This window comes from Oncorhynchus mykiss, chromosome 15, assembly GCF_057628025.1.
Source record: "Oncorhynchus mykiss isolate SJ-2025 chromosome 15, ASM5762802v1, whole genome shotgun sequence".
Classification (NCBI taxonomy): domain Eukaryota; kingdom Metazoa; phylum Chordata; class Actinopteri; order Salmoniformes; family Salmonidae; genus Oncorhynchus; species Oncorhynchus mykiss.
In genome coordinates, this window is record NC_143036.1 from 53,519,700 (window position 1) to 53,536,819 (window position 17,120).

The 17,120-nt window shown below is 42.9% G+C and overlaps 1 long non-coding RNA gene across 1 annotated transcript; it reads right to left on the reverse strand.

The window, feature by feature from the left end:
• Positions 1-1,163: 1,163 nt before the first annotated feature.
• LOC149978101 (uncharacterized) lies at positions 1,164-7,152 on the reverse strand. The gene is made up of 3 exons (XR_016486412.1): positions 6,533-7,152; positions 6,103-6,164; positions 1,164-1,238 (listed from the first exon to the last, which is right to left on the reverse strand). It is a non-coding gene; the product is annotated as an uncharacterized LOC149978101 (long non-coding RNA).
• Between the last annotated feature and the right edge of the window lie 9,968 nt (positions 7,153-17,120).

Consider the following 17,120-nt stretch of genomic DNA (forward strand, 5'->3'; position numbering starts at 1 on the left):
TGATCATGGGCCTCTTGGCTGCATCTCTGATCAGTCTTCTCCTTGTATGAGCTGAAAGTTTAGAGGGACGGCCAGGTCTTGGTAGATTTGCAGTGGTCTGATACTCCTTCCATTTCAATAGTATCGCTTGCACAGTGCTCCTTGGGATGTTTAAAGCTTGGGAAATCTTTTTGTATCCAAATCCGGCTTTAAACTTCTTCACAACAGTATCTCGGACCTGCCTGGTGTGTTCCTTGTTCTTCATGATGCTCTCTGCGCTTTTGACGGACCTCTGAGACTATCACAGTGCAGGTGCATTTATACGGAGACTTGATTACACACAGGTGGATTGTATTTATCATCATTAGTCATTTAGGTCAACATTGGATCATTCAGAGATCCTCACTGATCTTCTGGAGAGAGTTTGCTGCACTGAAAGTAAAGGGGCTGAATAATTTTGCACGCCCAATTTTTCAGTTTTTGATTTGTTAAAAAAGTTAGAAATATCCAATAAATGTCGTTCCACTTCATGATTGTGTCCCACTTGTTGTTGATTCTTCACAAAAAAATACAGTTTTATATCTTTATGTTTGAAGCCTGAAATGTGGCAAAAGGTCGCAAAGTTCAAGGGGGCCGAATACTTTCGCAAGGCACTGTATATATATATATATATATATATATATATATACACACAGGTAACTGCCAAAATAAAGGAAACACTTGAGTAAATGAGGGATACAAAGTCAATTGAAAACAGGTGCTTCCACACAGCTGTGGTTCCTGAGTTAGTTAAGCAGATAACATCCCATAATGCTTAGGGTCATGTATAAAAACACCCAGTTGCCCATTAATTTGTCTAAATCAAATCAAATCAAATTTATTTATATAGCCCTTCGTACATCAGCTGATATCACAAAGTGCTGTACAGAAACCCAGCCTAAAACCCCAAACAGCAAGCAATGCAGGTGTGGAAGCACGGTGGCTAGGAAAAACTCCCTAGAAAGGCCAAAACCTAGGAAGAAACCTAGAGAGGAACCAGGCTATGTGGGGTGGCCAGTCCTCTTCTGGCTGTGCCGGGTGGCGACTATAACAGAACATGGCCAAGATGTTCAAATGTTCATAAATGACCAGCATGGTCAAATAATAATAATCACAGGCAGAACAGTTGAAACTGGAGCAGCAGCACGGCCAGGTGGACTGGAGACAGCAAAGAGTCATCATGTCAGGTAGTCCTGAGGCATGGTCCTAGGGCTCAGGTCCTCCGAGAGAGAGAAAGAAAGAGAGAAAGAGAGAATTAGAGAGAGCATACTTAAATTCACACAGGACACCAGATAGGACAGGAGAAGTACTCCACATATAACAAACTGACCCTAGCCCCTCGACACATAAACTACTGCAGCATAAATACTGGAGGCTGAGACATGAGGGGTCAGGAGACACTGTGGCCCCATCCGATGACAGGGCCAAACAGGAAGTATATAACCCCACCCACTTTGCCAAAGCACAGCCCCCACACCACTAGAGGGATATCTTCAACCACCAACTTACCACCCTGAGACAAGGCCGAGTATAGCCCACAAAGATCTCCGCCACGGCACAACCCAAGGGGGGCGCCAACCCAGACAGGAAGATCACATCACTCAACCCACTCAAGTGACGCACCCCTCCTAGGGACAGTATGAAAGAGCCCTAGTAAGCCAGTGACTCAGCTCCTGTAATAGGGTTAGAGGCAGAGAATCCCAGTGGAAAGAGGGGAACCGGCCAGGCAGAGACAACAAGGGTGGTTCGTTGCTCTAGAGCCTTTCCGTTCACCTTCACACTCCTCGGCCAAACCACACTCAATCATATGACCCACTGAAGAGATGAGTATTCAGCAAAGACTTAAAGGTTGAGACCGAGTTTGCGTCTCTCACATGGGTAGGCAGACCATTCCATAAAACCGGAGCTCTATAGGAGAAAGCCCTGCCTCTAGCTGTTTGCTTAGAAATTCTAGGGACAATTAGGAGGCCTGCGTCTTGTGACCGTAGCGTACGTGTAGGTATGTACGGCAGGACCAAATCAGAGCGATAGGTAGGAGCAAGCCCATATAATGCTTTGTAGGTTAGCAGTAAAACCTTGAAATCAGCCCTTGCCTTGACAGGAAGCCAGTGTAGGGAGGCTAGCACTGGAGTAATATGATCACATTTTTGGTTCTAGTCAGGATTCTAGCAACCGTATTTAGCACTAACTGGAGTTTATTTAGTGCTTTATCCTGATCTACTGTACCACGATGGCTAGAAGAAGAGGTCTCAGTGACTTTGGAAGAGGGGTCTTAATCACCAGATCTCAACTCAATAGAACACTTATGGGAGGTTCTGGAGCAAGTCCTGAGACAGTGTTTTCCACCAACATCAGCAAAACACCAAATGGTGGAAGAATTGTCTCATACCTCCAATACGGTTCCAGACACTTGTAAAATGTATGCCAAGGTGCACTGAAGCTATTCCGGTTGCTCCTGGTGGCACAACGCCCTATTAAGGCACTTTATGTTGCCATTTCCTTTAGTTGGCAGTTACCTGTTCAGAAAGGGCTTAGAAAGGGGCATAAGTACACGTATATGTGAGAATTAAATGTCCAATGCAGCTGTTTTTTTTTAATATGAATTCATTTCTGGTTAACCAATTAAGTACCTTACTGTGATTTGTTTTCAATTAAAATGGAAAAAAATAAAATAAAAAATGGCTTCTTAGAAAATAGCAATTTCTCAAGCAACAATTTTGCTAGTACTGTCTGTGAGGGGTCTGAATAAGAAGGAGATGTTTGAAACTCTCTCCCTTATTGGTCCCGAGTGGCGCAGAGGTCTAAGGCACTGCATCTCAGTGCTAGAGACATCACTACAGACACCCTGGTTCAAATCCAGGCTGTATCACAACCAGCTGTGATTGGGAGGCCCATAGGGCGGGGCACAATTGGACCAGCGTCATCGGGTTTGGCTAGTGTCGGCTGTCATGGAAAATAAGAATTTGTTCTTAACTGACTTGCCAACTTAAATAAAGGTTGGAATTGGTCTATTAACTAATTACCACCTGGTGAGGTCACCAGGAAAGCCAAAACTTCATCCCACCACAACAGGCTTCATTCCACACTAAAAGGGCATTTTCACAATTTCACAGTATTATTCCAACCTTAGTGTGGAAATAGTGTATACATAAAACACAGGAAAATAACATTTTTGACTACACTGATCAAAGAAACAGGAACGATACATTTTAGTTTGAAACGATTTGATGCAATTTGGTTTGATTAGAGGGATGAATCGATGCAATTCGGTTGGACACAATTTGATGCACTAACATTTGTTGCATGAACATACATTTTCCATTCTAAATTCCAATCTGCTAATGATGGAGCTCATGAGCTGGACCTCTCTGACTGAGCTGACTGGTGAGTGAGAATTATGTATTTTCTCCCACCACTTTTGATCTGAAATCACCATCACCCACTTAAGCGTTTGAGCTAGTAAAGGCTTCTAAACAGCTTGTTCCCCCAAGCCATAAGACTCCTGAACATCTAATCAAATGGCTACTCTACACTAGCTTCGGTATTGTTATTTTACTGCTGCTCTTTAATTATTTGTTACTATTTTTTTTTTGTGTATTTTCTTGAAACCGCATTGTTGGTTAAGGGCTTGTAAGTAAGCATTTCACTGTAAGGTGAATTCGGTTGTATTCGGAGCATGTGACAAATCCAATTTGATTTGATTTGGTAATGTATCAATATCTACCATAAAAAATGTGCCATGCCATGACACCCAATTAATATATAGCAAAACTTCAGATTTCGCCCCATCTCAAAATGGAATGGTTTTGACCATTTAGAAGTTTTTATGGAGTAAGCTTCTCCTCCCGTTTGCTCACAAAAGGGATTGCTCTCCTTGTTATAACATTATCAACTTGACCGTGTATTTCTAAAAATGACAATAAACACTGAACAACTACCGAAACTATTGCTGATGGTGGACCTGAACAATCCAAATCTAATGTAAACACAGTTCAGCAGGTAGGCTATAGCCAGATTAGAGTTGAGTAATTTACTTTAATTCCACTGAAACCCAATTTTCAACAGCGCATTTGATAACAATAACCTATCAAATTACATTGGTTGTCACTCAACTAATAAAGCCTAATATTGAGCAAGTCAATTTACAAGCATTTGAATGCTAAGTGTGGTGCGCAGACGTGCCAAATCGCGAATAGACTGCCTACCTCTCATTGGTCAACGCGTGAAACGTCGCACGGTGCGCAGATTGACAAGGCTACTGATATTGCCTGGGGTTGCTCGGCATGCAAAGTTGCTTGTAGATTGATGACTGTCAACGCAGTTACATGCTTTGTTCGACAATGAAGGAGAGGACCTATTAGTTGTCACAAAAGCTGAGAGGTATTTTCGGGAAGCTAGAAAGTAGCATGAGCAAAACATTTTTAAACGATTTTCTGACCTATGCATGCCACTGTACATACCGGATGCACTCTATCTTAAAGCGAAATTTCTCATTTTTGTAACTTGATGTTCATCATCTTCAGCACCATCCCAACATCAACATTTGTGAAAATTGCACATTTTTATGCTTTGTAGTAAAAAATATAAAAGGTATGTGTTTCCAATGACATCAACCAGAAGGCATTGGAAACACTTAAAAAAGTGGAACTGACAGCGTTTTAACCACTTTGCAGATATGAAACAAACAGACAATCATAACATCAGTCAATATCAAATTCCCAGTTTGTTACAAAGCCAACTTATATAAGAGGTTTTAAAAACAGGTTCAATGTGACTCAACGTCCCACGACTTACACTAAGGCATTGTTTGCAGAATAGGTGGATGCAGTTCTATGCATGATTCATATAATTCACCAATACATTTCTTGGTAGCCCAAATAATATTGCTATCAGGTTGTAAATCACAGCTGGCCTGCTGGCCTTGTTTGCTGCCTCCATTCAGGAATGCACTGTTTCAGTTTCAATGACTCAATATTTTGGAACAAAAACTAATTTAACTAAGGCTGGGAATGGCAATACAATCAAACTAGCCAGGGCAATGATCACAAGTCATTCGTAACTAATAGGCTAGCGTGTCTATTTATGTAGCAAGATAAAAAACACGGAGCCTAACAATAGCTAGATAGTGACGTAGCTGCTATGTCATTGGAGGAGTGAGTGAGTGATTTTTTCCCCCCCATTTCGTTTTTTGCTGTCTACACAGCTAGACATGCAGGTGTCATTTGGTTAACTACTATAGCAAGAATTGAACGACTGTTATCCAGTTAGCATATCTCCTGCATTCATAAAAATTCACTCTGGCTATCTACTACGTTTTCAGAGTCATTGCACTCTCAAATGTTGTTTTTTTTGCCATCATTGTAAGCCTGCCACACACACACACTATACGATACATTTATTAAACCTAAGAATGAATGTGAGTTTTTGTCACAACCCAGCTCGTGGGAAGTGACAAAGAGCTCTTTATTTAACTATCTTGCATATAAAACCTTATTTGTTCATCGAAAATTGTGAATAACTCACCACAGGTTAATGAGAAGGGTATACTTGAAAGGATGCACATAACTCTGCAATGTTGGATTGTATTGGAGAGAGCCTCAGTCTTAATTCATTTTCCACACACAGTCTGTGGCTGTATTTAGTTTTCATTCTAGTGAGGGCCGAGAATCCACTCTCACATAGGTACATGGTTGCAAAGGGCTTCAGTGTCTTAACAGCGCGATTTGCCAAGGCAGGATACTCTGAGCGCAGCCCTATCCAGAAATATAACGGTGGCTTCTGATTAACCTTTCTGATCTCCCCATCCCGGATCCGGGTTCGTGAATACAGACTCAAGCTCATTACCATAACGCAACGTTAACTATTCATGAAAATCGCAAATGAAATGAAATAAATATGCTAGCTCTCAAGCTTAGCCTTTTGTTAACAACACTGTCATCTCAGATTTTCAAAATATGCTTCTCAACCATTGCAAAACAAGCATTTGTGTAACAGTATTGATGGCTAACGTAGCATTTAGCATTAGCATTCAGCTGGCAACATTTACACAAAAAAACAGAAAAGCATTCAAATAAAATCATTTACCTTTGAAGAACTTCAGATGTTTTCAATGAGGAGACTCTCAGATAGCAAATGTTCAGTTTTTCCTGAAAGATTATTTGTTTAGGACAAATCGCTCCGTTTTCTGCGTCACGTTTAGCTATGAAAAAACCCCTGTATCCAGGATTGTGTAAATCTATCAGCAAGCTCATTAGCATAACACAACGTTAACTATTTATGAAAATCGCAAATGAAATGAAATAAATATGCCATCTCTCAAGCTTAGCCTTTTGTAAACAACACTGTCATCTCAGATTTTCAAAATATGCTTCTCAACCATAGGAAAACAATAATTTGTGTAAAAGTAGCTAGCTAGAGTTAGCATTTCGCGTTAGCATTTAGCGTTAGCATTAGCGTTAGCATCCAGCACGCAACATTAACAAAAACATAAAAGCCTTCAAATAAAATAATTTACCTTTGAAGAACTTCTGATGTTTTCAATGAGGATACTCTCAGTTAGATAGCAGATGCTCAGTTTTTCCAAAAAGATTCCTTGTGTATTAGAAATAGCTCCGTTTTATACATCACATTTGGCTACCAAAAAAAATCCATAAATTCAGTCCTCAAAACGCAAACTTTTTTCCAAATTAACTCCATAATATCGACTGAAAACATGGCAAACGTTGTTTAGAATCAATCATCAAGGTGTTTTTCACATATCTCTTCATTGATACATCGTTCTTGGACACATGCTTTCTCCCCTGAATCAAATGGTAAAGTAGAAGCAGCTGGCAATTGCGCACCGAATTCGACGCAGGACACCAGGCGGACACTTGGAAAATGTAGTCTCTTATGGTCAATCTTCCAATGATATGCCTACAAATACGTCACAATGCTGCTAAGACCTTGGGCGAACGACAGAAAGTGTAGGCTCATTCGTTGCGCAATCACAGCCATATAAGGAGAGAATGGAAAACAGAGCTTCAGAAATTCTGCTAATTCCTGGGTGATGCATCATCTTGGTTTCGCCTGTAGAATGAGTTCTGGGGCACTTACAGACAAAATCTTTGCAGATTCTGAAACTTCAGAGTGTTTTCTTTCCAAAACAAAATATGCATAGTCGAGCATCTTTTCGTGACAAAATATCGCGCTTAAAACGGGAACGTTTTTTATCCAAAAATGAAATAGCGCCCCTAGAGCTCTAACAGGTTAAATTCAATTTTCACTGAACCGCTTGTTGCAATTTCGATGAGGCTCTTTTGTTCAGATATCGGTAAGTGGACTGGAGGCAGGGCATGAAATGGATAACGAATCCAGTCGATTGTGTCATCTGTTCCAGGAATGTACCTGCGTAATTGTGCACCTAGCTCACTCAGGTGCTTTGCTAAATCACATTTGGCATTGTCCGTAAGCTTGAGTTAATTTGCACACAAAAAATCATACAATGATGGAAAGACATGTGTTTTCTTTGTTAATGCAGACAGAAAAGAGCTCCAACTTCTCAATCATAGCCTCACTTTTGTCCTGCACATTGAATATAGTTGCGGAGAGTCCGTGTAATCCTAGATTCAGATCATTGAGGCGAGAAAAAACATCACCCAGATAGGCCAGTCGTGTGAGAAACTCACCATCATGCAAGCGGTCAGACAAGTGAAAATGATGGTCAGTAAAGAAAACTTTAAGCTCGTCTCTCAATTAAAAAAAACGTGCCAATACTTTGCCCCTTGATAACCAGCGCACTTCTGTATGTTTTAAAAGCGTTACATGGTCGCTGCCCATATCATTGCGCAGTGCAGAAAATACACGAGAGTTCAGGGGCCTTGCTTTAACAAAGTTAACTATTTTCACTGTAGTATCCAAAACGTCTTTCAAGCTGTCAGGCATTATCTTGGCAGCAAGAGCCTCTCAGTGGATGCTGCAGTGTACCCAAGTGGCGTCAGGAGCAACTGCTTGCACGCTCGTTACCACTCCACTATGTCTCCCTGTCATGGCTTTTATTTGTTTCATGGTGCCATCAGTACAGATACCAACATGAGCAGCAGTTAGTGGAATTCCCGCGAGAGAGTAACGGTTAATGTGATTGGAATTATTTGACTAGGCCACTTGTATTTGACACACAACCTAATGGTGGGGAAAAAGGGCTGCCTAAGTATGATCCCCAATCAGAGACAATCAGCTGCCTCGGATTGGGAACCACACTCAGCCACAAACAAAGAAACAGAAGACATAGAATTTCCCACCCGAGTCACACCCTGACCTAACCAAACATAGAGAATAATAAGGATCTCTAAGGTCAGGGCGTGACAACACTAGATGGTTTCATTTTATTTTTTGGCAGTGAAAGGAGGCTACTCAGGCGAGAAAAAAACCTCCCCCATTGGAACATATAAATGCTTGAAAATGTGAAGAAGAAAACATATATTTTTTTAAATATATAGAGATTGAATTTTTCAAAATGTGAATACCATTTCTATTTGGCGTACCCTCGACGGCATTGCACGTACCCCCAGTACGCAAGCTAGGAAACTTTAGGCAGGCAGGCAAGCTGCAGAAGGACGTGGATGCTACAATTCCCCATTGTTTATCAGTGCAATTTTGACGGCCAACTTGCTGAAAAAGTTTGAGAGGGTTTATCTAATGTTCCTTTGTTATGTTTTAGCTCATCTTGCGCTGGCTAGCATTAGTTATTGATCTTGTTGATTTGCATAACTGAGAGAGAGCCTACCTTTTCATGCTTGTTTGATCAATAGGACTGTAAATTCCATAAATGTAAGAGGACATCCGTGGTATTTACATTTTTGCAGAAATCCATTCAGGTGTATTTTGTGGCATTTGGCAAATGCGTTCTAATGATCTAAAGTCGCGCTGTTGCAACTGCCTGTAAACACACAGTCCAGTTCAAAGTGAATGGTGGCAGGCCTGTGTGGCAATGGCTTGTTTGAATACACCGGTCTGTGTAGACTCCGGTCCTGGACGAGACAGATGTTTTTATTAGGTTTTATTTACTGCAGTGTCTATTAATTGTCCAAACCACAGCCGCTTTCCCACCCCTGTATTGCTATAGAAGTTTCACAAATGTCTTCATATACGCAATTCCCAAACGTTCTAAGAATTTATGAAAACGTGAAAACGACCATATCTCAGTGCCTTTTTTTTTAAAGTGTCATATTCTTCCTGGGAGTGCATATAAACAGATGTTAAGAAGATTTAGTGTTGCGAAAAAATGCTGTCAGTTCCAATTGAACTTATTTTTTTACTAGAAAACATAGAAACGCACAATTTTCATGTTGATGTTGGGGGTGGTGCTGGGGAAACATTTAGAAATGTTCCATTTAATCTTTACATCCCTATTGTATATGTTTCCACACTATGAGGTTGGAAATAATACTGTGAAATTGTGAAAATTATTATAATGCTCTTTTTAGAGTAAGAGCTGTTTGAAAAAGACGGCCTGAAATGTCTGCCTGTTGTGCTGGGATGACGTTTTGGCCTGCCTGGTGACATCGCCAAATGGTAGATTAGATAATAAACCAATAGCTACATTTTTGCTTGATCAATAGCTTTTTGCTAATAAGATTTTTTTTCTTCTTTTTGACCTTTAAAAAAAAAAAAAAATCACAGTAACGTACTCAATTGTTCCCACAGAAATGGTTTGATATTGAGATGAAAACAGCTGCATTGGACCTTTAAGAGACTGTTCCATGTAAAGGTATTGTACAGTCAGTGAGCATGTACAGTACCATTCAATCGTTTGGACACACCTACTCATTCAAGGGATTTTCTTAATTTCTACTATTGTTCTACATTGTAGAATAATAGTGAAGATATCAAAACTATGAAATAACACATATGGAATCATGTGGGTTAGCAACAAAAAAAAAGTGTTCAACCAAAATATATTTTAGATTCTTCAAAGTAGCCACCCTTTGCCTTGATGACAGCTTTGCACACTCTTGGCAATCTCTCAACCAGCTTCACCTGAAATGCTTTTCCAACAGTCTTGAAGGAGTTCCCACATATGCTGAGCACTTGTTGGCTGCTTTTCCTTCACTCTGTGGTCCAACTCATGCCAAACCTTCTCAATTGGGTTGAGGTCTGGTGATTGTGGAGGCCAGGTCATCTGATGCAGCTCTTTACCACTCTCCTTCTTGGTTAAATAGCCCTTACACAGCCTGGAGGGTTGGGTCATTGTGGTGGGTTGGGTCATTGTGTTGGGTCATTGTCCTGTTGAAAAACAAATGACAGTTCCACTAAGCGCAAGCCAGATGGGATGGCGTATCGCTGCAGAATGCTATGGTAGCCATGCTGGTTAACAGGTTAAGTGTGCCTTGAATTCTAAATAAATCACTGACAGTGTTCACCTACTCTGCGTATCACAATGTCACGGCGTTTAGAACCAAAAATCTCAAATTTGGATTAATCAGAACAATGGACAGATTTCCACCGGTCTAATGTCCATTGCTCGTGTTTCTTGGCCAAAGTAAGTCTCTTATTTTTATTGGTGTCCTTTAGTAGTGGTTTCTTTGCAGCAATTTGACCATGAAGGCCTGATTCACGCAGTCTCCTCTGAACAGTTGATGTTGAGATGTGTCTGTTACTTGAACTCTGTGAAGCATTTATTTGGGCTGCAATCTGAATTCATCCTCTGCATCAGAGGTAGCTCTGGGTCTTCCTTTCCTGTGGCGTTCCTCATGAGAGCCAGTTTCATCATAGCTCTTGATTAATTTTTGTGACTGCACTTGAGGAAACTTTAAAAGTTCTTGAAATTTTCCTGATTGACTGACCTTCATGTCTTAAAGTATTGATGGACTGTCGTTTCTCTTTGCTTTTTTACAGCTGTTTCTTGCCATAATTTGGACTTGGTCTTTGTGAAGCAGTAACCGAAGCAGCGGATTGGACAGTGAGGAGACAGACAGGATCTTAGGGGGTGGTGCATAATTTCCCATAGACATAACATCATAAGCAACGTTTTACATCAACACACACACTTCAGTAACCTGTGCCATAGCTACTTTATGTCACACGATACACATTCATGAAGTAATTCGCCCCCGCAATAATTCATCACTTTGGTTATTCCCGTCAACCAATATATATTTTGATTTGTTGAACACCTTTTTGGTTACTACATGATTCCATATGTGTTATTTCATAGTTTTGTTGTCTTCACTATTATTCTACAATGTAGAAAATAGTCAAAATAAAGAAAAACCCTGCAATGATTAGGTGTGTCCAAACATTTAACCGGTACTATATATATTTCCATGCTATATGATGATATTGTACATGGTGCACTGTGCCATTAATCATTTTCTTTAGGCTGAATGTCACAGTCGTGTGCAGTGCCACCTGCTTCTAGCTCGCCTTGTATAAACATCCCTTCAGGATCAACATTCTCATATTTCTTTCTATTTCCATGTGATAGTGTCTTCAGTGGCTGGTGAGGCCTCAAAAGGCTAGACGAGCATGTACAGTAAATAAAATAACAATGATGTGTGAGACTGAGTGTGTGCATCGGCGCGCGCGCGTGTGATTACACTGAGGCATAGCAGGTCCCCTCTCTTTCCCTCGTTTGTTATCGTTAGGGTGATTGCCTCAATGTCTCGCTGACCTTCAGACACCATCCTCTGCTCTAGTCCACGCACACACACACACACACACACACACACACACACGCACACATACACACACACACACACACACACACACACACACACACACACACACACACACACACACACACACACACACACACCAAGAGATGATTACTTCTGTTTTTATATATTCTCTCTATCTCTCCCTTTCTGTCTTTGTCTGTGTGTCTGTGCTGTGTAATAGCAGAAATGTGGATATTTTCATAGTGATGTATGTTTTCACTGTTAATTTCAGCTTCCCGATGACTTCCTATGAGACTACTACTTTCACTCCCTTTCTGTATTTCCAAAATAACCTATTCATAATGGACAGTAGTACAGTGCAGTGCTGTGTAGCTAGCCTAGGTGGTTGCTGGGGCAACGCATGGCTGTCCAATCCCTGATTCCCAGTTGGCAGTGACAGTTGGAAGTTTCCTGTGTGTGTGAGTGTACATGTGTGTGCTGAGACCAAGGCACTGTTTCACTGAGCGGCTTTGACCTTCAACAGTGATTAGGGACAATTAAATTGTAAACAGGCGGTTGAAACAGGCCCTCAGTAGAGAGGAGCAGTCCACACAGGGGGAGAGTAAGAGGGCAGTTGGGTGTCATCGTGTCACTTCCTCCTGAACCAGGAGCCAGCCGTGACTGGTCAGGGCTACTGTGGGCGTGGTCATCATAGGGTCGTGACCTCACTGTCAGCGTACATGCCAACCGTATCATCTGAAGTCGACAGAGAAATGGTAGTGAGGGGGTTGGGGGGGGGGGGGGGGGCTTGTGTGTGTGTGTAGATGCATGTGCTTGCTTGTATTCAATTTCTCACATTTTCACGACCTCGCCCAATGGTAGCAGTACATTATTTTTGTTATTGCTCATCGTCATCACAGCACCATATCAATATTTATCAGCAGCAGCAGGACTGAAATGGAGGAACGATGATTAATATTAATTACAGGCGACAACGTGATTGAAGGCAGCAAGGTTTCTCGTGGTGGAGTGGCTGATGATGTCTCCAGAGTCCCTCCCACGCAGCGTGAGCAGCCCCAGCCAGCCAGGGGAGGGTTGCCTGAGTAGCAGCCCAGCCGGGACTGACATAGCGGGGAGGGAGGATTCTCTCAGTGCTCTATGCTGTCTGTTTCTCCTCCACAATGTTTTCTCAGACTGCAACGTGGTTGAGCACGTTTTCCCTTCCTTCAGATACGCCTTATTGGAACAAATTACGCCGTCGCCATTACTCCTCGAAATACCCCTCAGCACCAAGTGATTCATTATGTCCACTCAACCATTTAACATACATACAGCTATGTCAGTCTCTCCTCCCAAACAGTGAGACAATCATGGGTGGTGAAGGGTGGTGTGCTATGGAATTGATTTCTATGGTAACAAGTCAGCCAGCATGCACGCGCCACTCATCTGAGATGAATAGTGTCAATGTTAGCATTCTGAACTCTCTCTCTCTCCTACCAATAAAGTTGGTTTGAGTCTTCCAGACCTTTAGACCCCACAGTCTAGCCCGTGTCTGTTATTGTAGATTGACTGAAACTACTTCAGTATCTATCTCTATATCTGACCAGGCCTGACCCGGGTGGTGCTATAGTAGGTTATGCATGATGTGGTCCACTCTGTGTTGAGTGTTAATGTGTGTGGAGGCTGGAGGACCAGGCTCTGGTGAGGGGGTTGTGTTGGGGCCCCGGGAGAGGTTAGGGGTGAAACTGAGGGGGCCTCTGAAATTAAGAATGACTAGCACCAGGAGCGGTGCTGTGGAGCGGGGCAGGGGAACAAGTCTCAGCTAATGAACAGAGCCAGGGGGCGAAAGGAAAGCCCCGTGGAGATAGATACAGAGAAATGCACACACACAGTCGGCTCTGATCAAATACAGTAGTTCAGGAGGGGTAACTATCTGGAAGTCTTTGGGTGCAGCGAGCATGCTAATGCTAATTAGCAATGGCTCGCGAAACTACCTCCTTCATGCTGGATGCAGAGACATAAAAAATCCTGAACTATTAACTTCACCATAACTAGGAAGTCCAGTGTTCATTTATTTCATTTTGTGTATTTAGAAGAGAAATGGGTGTGACAGAGTAAATGTTGAAAAAGCACAGGCAGCCGGTGTGGCATTATTGCAGCAATCAGTGCTCAATAATTGTATGAGTTTATAAGTGTCAGCATAATTAATATCACTGTCAAGTTCCTTCAATGACAAACATTTTTGTTGGCTTCGCCGGTGATGTCATTTACTTTTCGACTTTCCTGTTAGCGGGAGTTTTTCAACGCAGATGTGCCAATGAAAACAGCTTCCGCCGCTCCGCCGCTTCTCCATTTTCCTCCTCTGACTCTCCCTCTCTCTCTCTCCACTCTTCCCCTTTCTCTCATTCTCTCTCTCTATCTGCCATGTTCTCAAATGTCCCTCTCTCTCTCCCTTTCTATATCTCTCTCTCCTTTCTCTCAGTCACACTCTACCCCTGGCACTGGAGATGTTTTCAAGCAGAAAAGCATATCCATACACACGGTAAGGGTTTGTAACCAATGTGAGTGGCTTTCACTTCTCTGCCATCAACACAAAAGCTTTTCCTTGCTTTGTAACAATTTACTATTCCCGGGAGAAGTGCGTGTTTACGAGTACGCTTCAATCGTTCTGACACTCTGGAATTGCTTAGCAGAGCAAATGTTTCATCAGTTTTATGCATTGTGTTGGACTGCCTGAGAATAGAATCCCATACATGTTTGCAGGGAACGTGTTCTTGGCGCACAACCAGGAATTCTCCATAAAAACAATTCTGGATTTCACTTCACCTACTTACTCATATTGCACTGTTGAATTGTACTTTTAGAATGATGAAGAATGAATAAGTGGCATAAATTCACTTTGAATAACCTCCATCGTAGCACTTCACATTGCGTGGCGGTAACTCCCCCCACCTGTAAGAATTAGGTGGTATCTCCCATGGGGGGTTGAGGTATGTAGACGTCAGGCCAGCCCACTCCTCTTAGAGGACCAGTGCATGGGGGAGTCAGTCAGTGAGTGGGCATGCAGCCCTCCCACACAGAGCAGGTGTGCTTTTAAAACCTCCCTGGCCATATTCATCTCTAATGAATAATGATGCTGGGGCTGTTGTTTATTTGCTGGCTCTGAAACAGGATCAGGCTTATTTAGTAGGACCTCTCACTCGTCCTCCATCTCTCTCAGCGCTCCCTCTCTTTCTCTCCTCTTTATATCTCTCTCACTCTCTCTCTCTCGCTCTCTCTATCCCTCTCTCCCACACACAATCTCTCGCTCTCCCACTCTCCGTTTCTCTCTCTCGCACACACCATCTCTCTCTCTGTTTTTCTCTCTGTTTTTCTGTTACTCTCCGTCCCTCCCTGCCGATACATAGCTAATGGTTGGCAGATGCAGCGGGGATCCGTGTGTTTGTTTGCACAGGCCAATTCCTCAGACTAAACTGGTATCGGCCTCTGCCAGCTGGGTCGTATCAAAACAGTGCGACTGTGGCGGCTCCACCTGGCAAAACAAGATGGGAACCAACGTGACCTGAGTATAACATCTCTCTTTTAACAAACGAGCAGTTTACTGAGCGAACGCATCTGAGCCCCCACTGTTGTTTTAGCTGTAAATCCTATCGCTTCGCGCAGACGAAGAAGTGAGATATTAGACGTGTTGAGAAAAGGAGAGGAAGGGGGGGAAAGGAAAAAACATTGAGTGCTTTCTTTGTCTGTTGAAACGGGGTCAGACTGAAATATGTGATCCAACGGTACAAAAACCAGACTCTATATTTAGTCTTTAAGGGTTGTGAAGAGATGGAAAAAATATTTCCTCTCCTGTCTGACTTATATGATACAGTACACACTCTCAGTGATACTGATGATAACAACCTTAAGTTCCTCACAAGTGTCTTGCCGGCAGATGCTCCTCTGGAGCGTTTATTTTGGCATTTGGTTTCCATTTAACCGTGTAAGTCATGCTGATAAAAATGTGTCTGGGAGTGTGCAGTTCCAGGCAAGCCTAATCAAGTATCACGTAACTTGGACTGTCCTGGCTACGTTTGTTGAGTTTGTTTAAAAGGAAATGTAACTCACCCTAGCTACTCAGTAAACACCACTGGGACTATGTGGCCCTCGGGAAACGGGGATTGCAGTTAGTTGGTAACAGAATGAAGTGAAGAAACAATGTGTTCCTGATGCTTCACTTCTCCACAGGTGTGTCAGGTTTAAGCTGAGGTAAAATAGGCCACCTTCCCCCACGTACACCCCTTACAATACCTCACCTAGCTCTCCCCCCTGGCAGCGGGATAGGGGAGGAAGAGGTAGCCAAGGGAGGGATGAGAGGGAGGAAAAGGGAGAGGTGGAAATGGAGGCAACGGGACAGAGGTAGAAGAGGAGGAAAATTGAGGAGAGGTAGGAGTGGAATCCAGAAGTGGAGAAGGACAGGGTGGTGGTGGTAGAGGAGGAAGAGGGAGAGGGTAGGCGAGGAAGGAGTGGAAAGGAAGGGAGACCCTGGCCGCCCCGTCTGCATCTGTCTCCACAGGTGGGTGTATCTGCAATGAGTGTAATGGATTCATTTTGGTGAGGAGTTGTTCCTCTCTGGGCAGTGCTGCAGAGATTTCCTGATTTCCTGATCACCTGAGTTCCCCAGGTGTCGGCAAAAAGGGATCTAGTGATGCTTTTATGGCCAGTTAGAGAGCAACTGTTTTCTCACACAATTCCAAGAATTAGACTCAACACGCGTCAAAAGACTCAGTGAAAACTGCGCTGTAACTACTGATGCTGCTGATTTAAATGTAATGACCGTGTCACGTCAGTGTGATTTTTAATTGTCCATCAGTCCGACTTGATGATCAAGCAAACCGACAGAGGGAGGAGATCATCTCAAGGTCATTTTTTCATTTCTCCGGCCTATTCAAATCCTCCGGCTGCAGACCTCACACGTGATTGCCTCCAGTTAACGACATTCAAATCAGATGAATGTGATCATGCGAAATCATATCTTTGAAACAGTTTCAACACCAACAATCCCTTGTAGAATACCGCTACGGAACAGAAATATCGGCCTTCTTTTTTGTCCCAGCACCATTTTATTTACATGCTTGCCCTCAGTCCCCCTGACTGCCGTTCACATGATGGACCATTCCTCACGCAAAACAGCATCCATCTTTAAAATGCGTGAGGATTGCATAGCTACTGGCCGTAGCATGTGGCTGACTGCATTATCTCACTGCCTGCCTGCCTGCCTGCCTGCCTGCCTGCCTGCCTGCCTGCCTGCCTGCCTGCCTGCCTGCCTGCCTGCCTGCCTGCCTGCCTGCCAGCCTGCCAGCCTGCCTGTACTACTTCATAAATAAAGCCATTCCACACCACTGAATGCGCTGAGAATCGGTAGCTAGGTACTTATTGTTCTGTCATGGGATTCAAGCCCCCTCTCTCTCACTCACTCAACCCTGA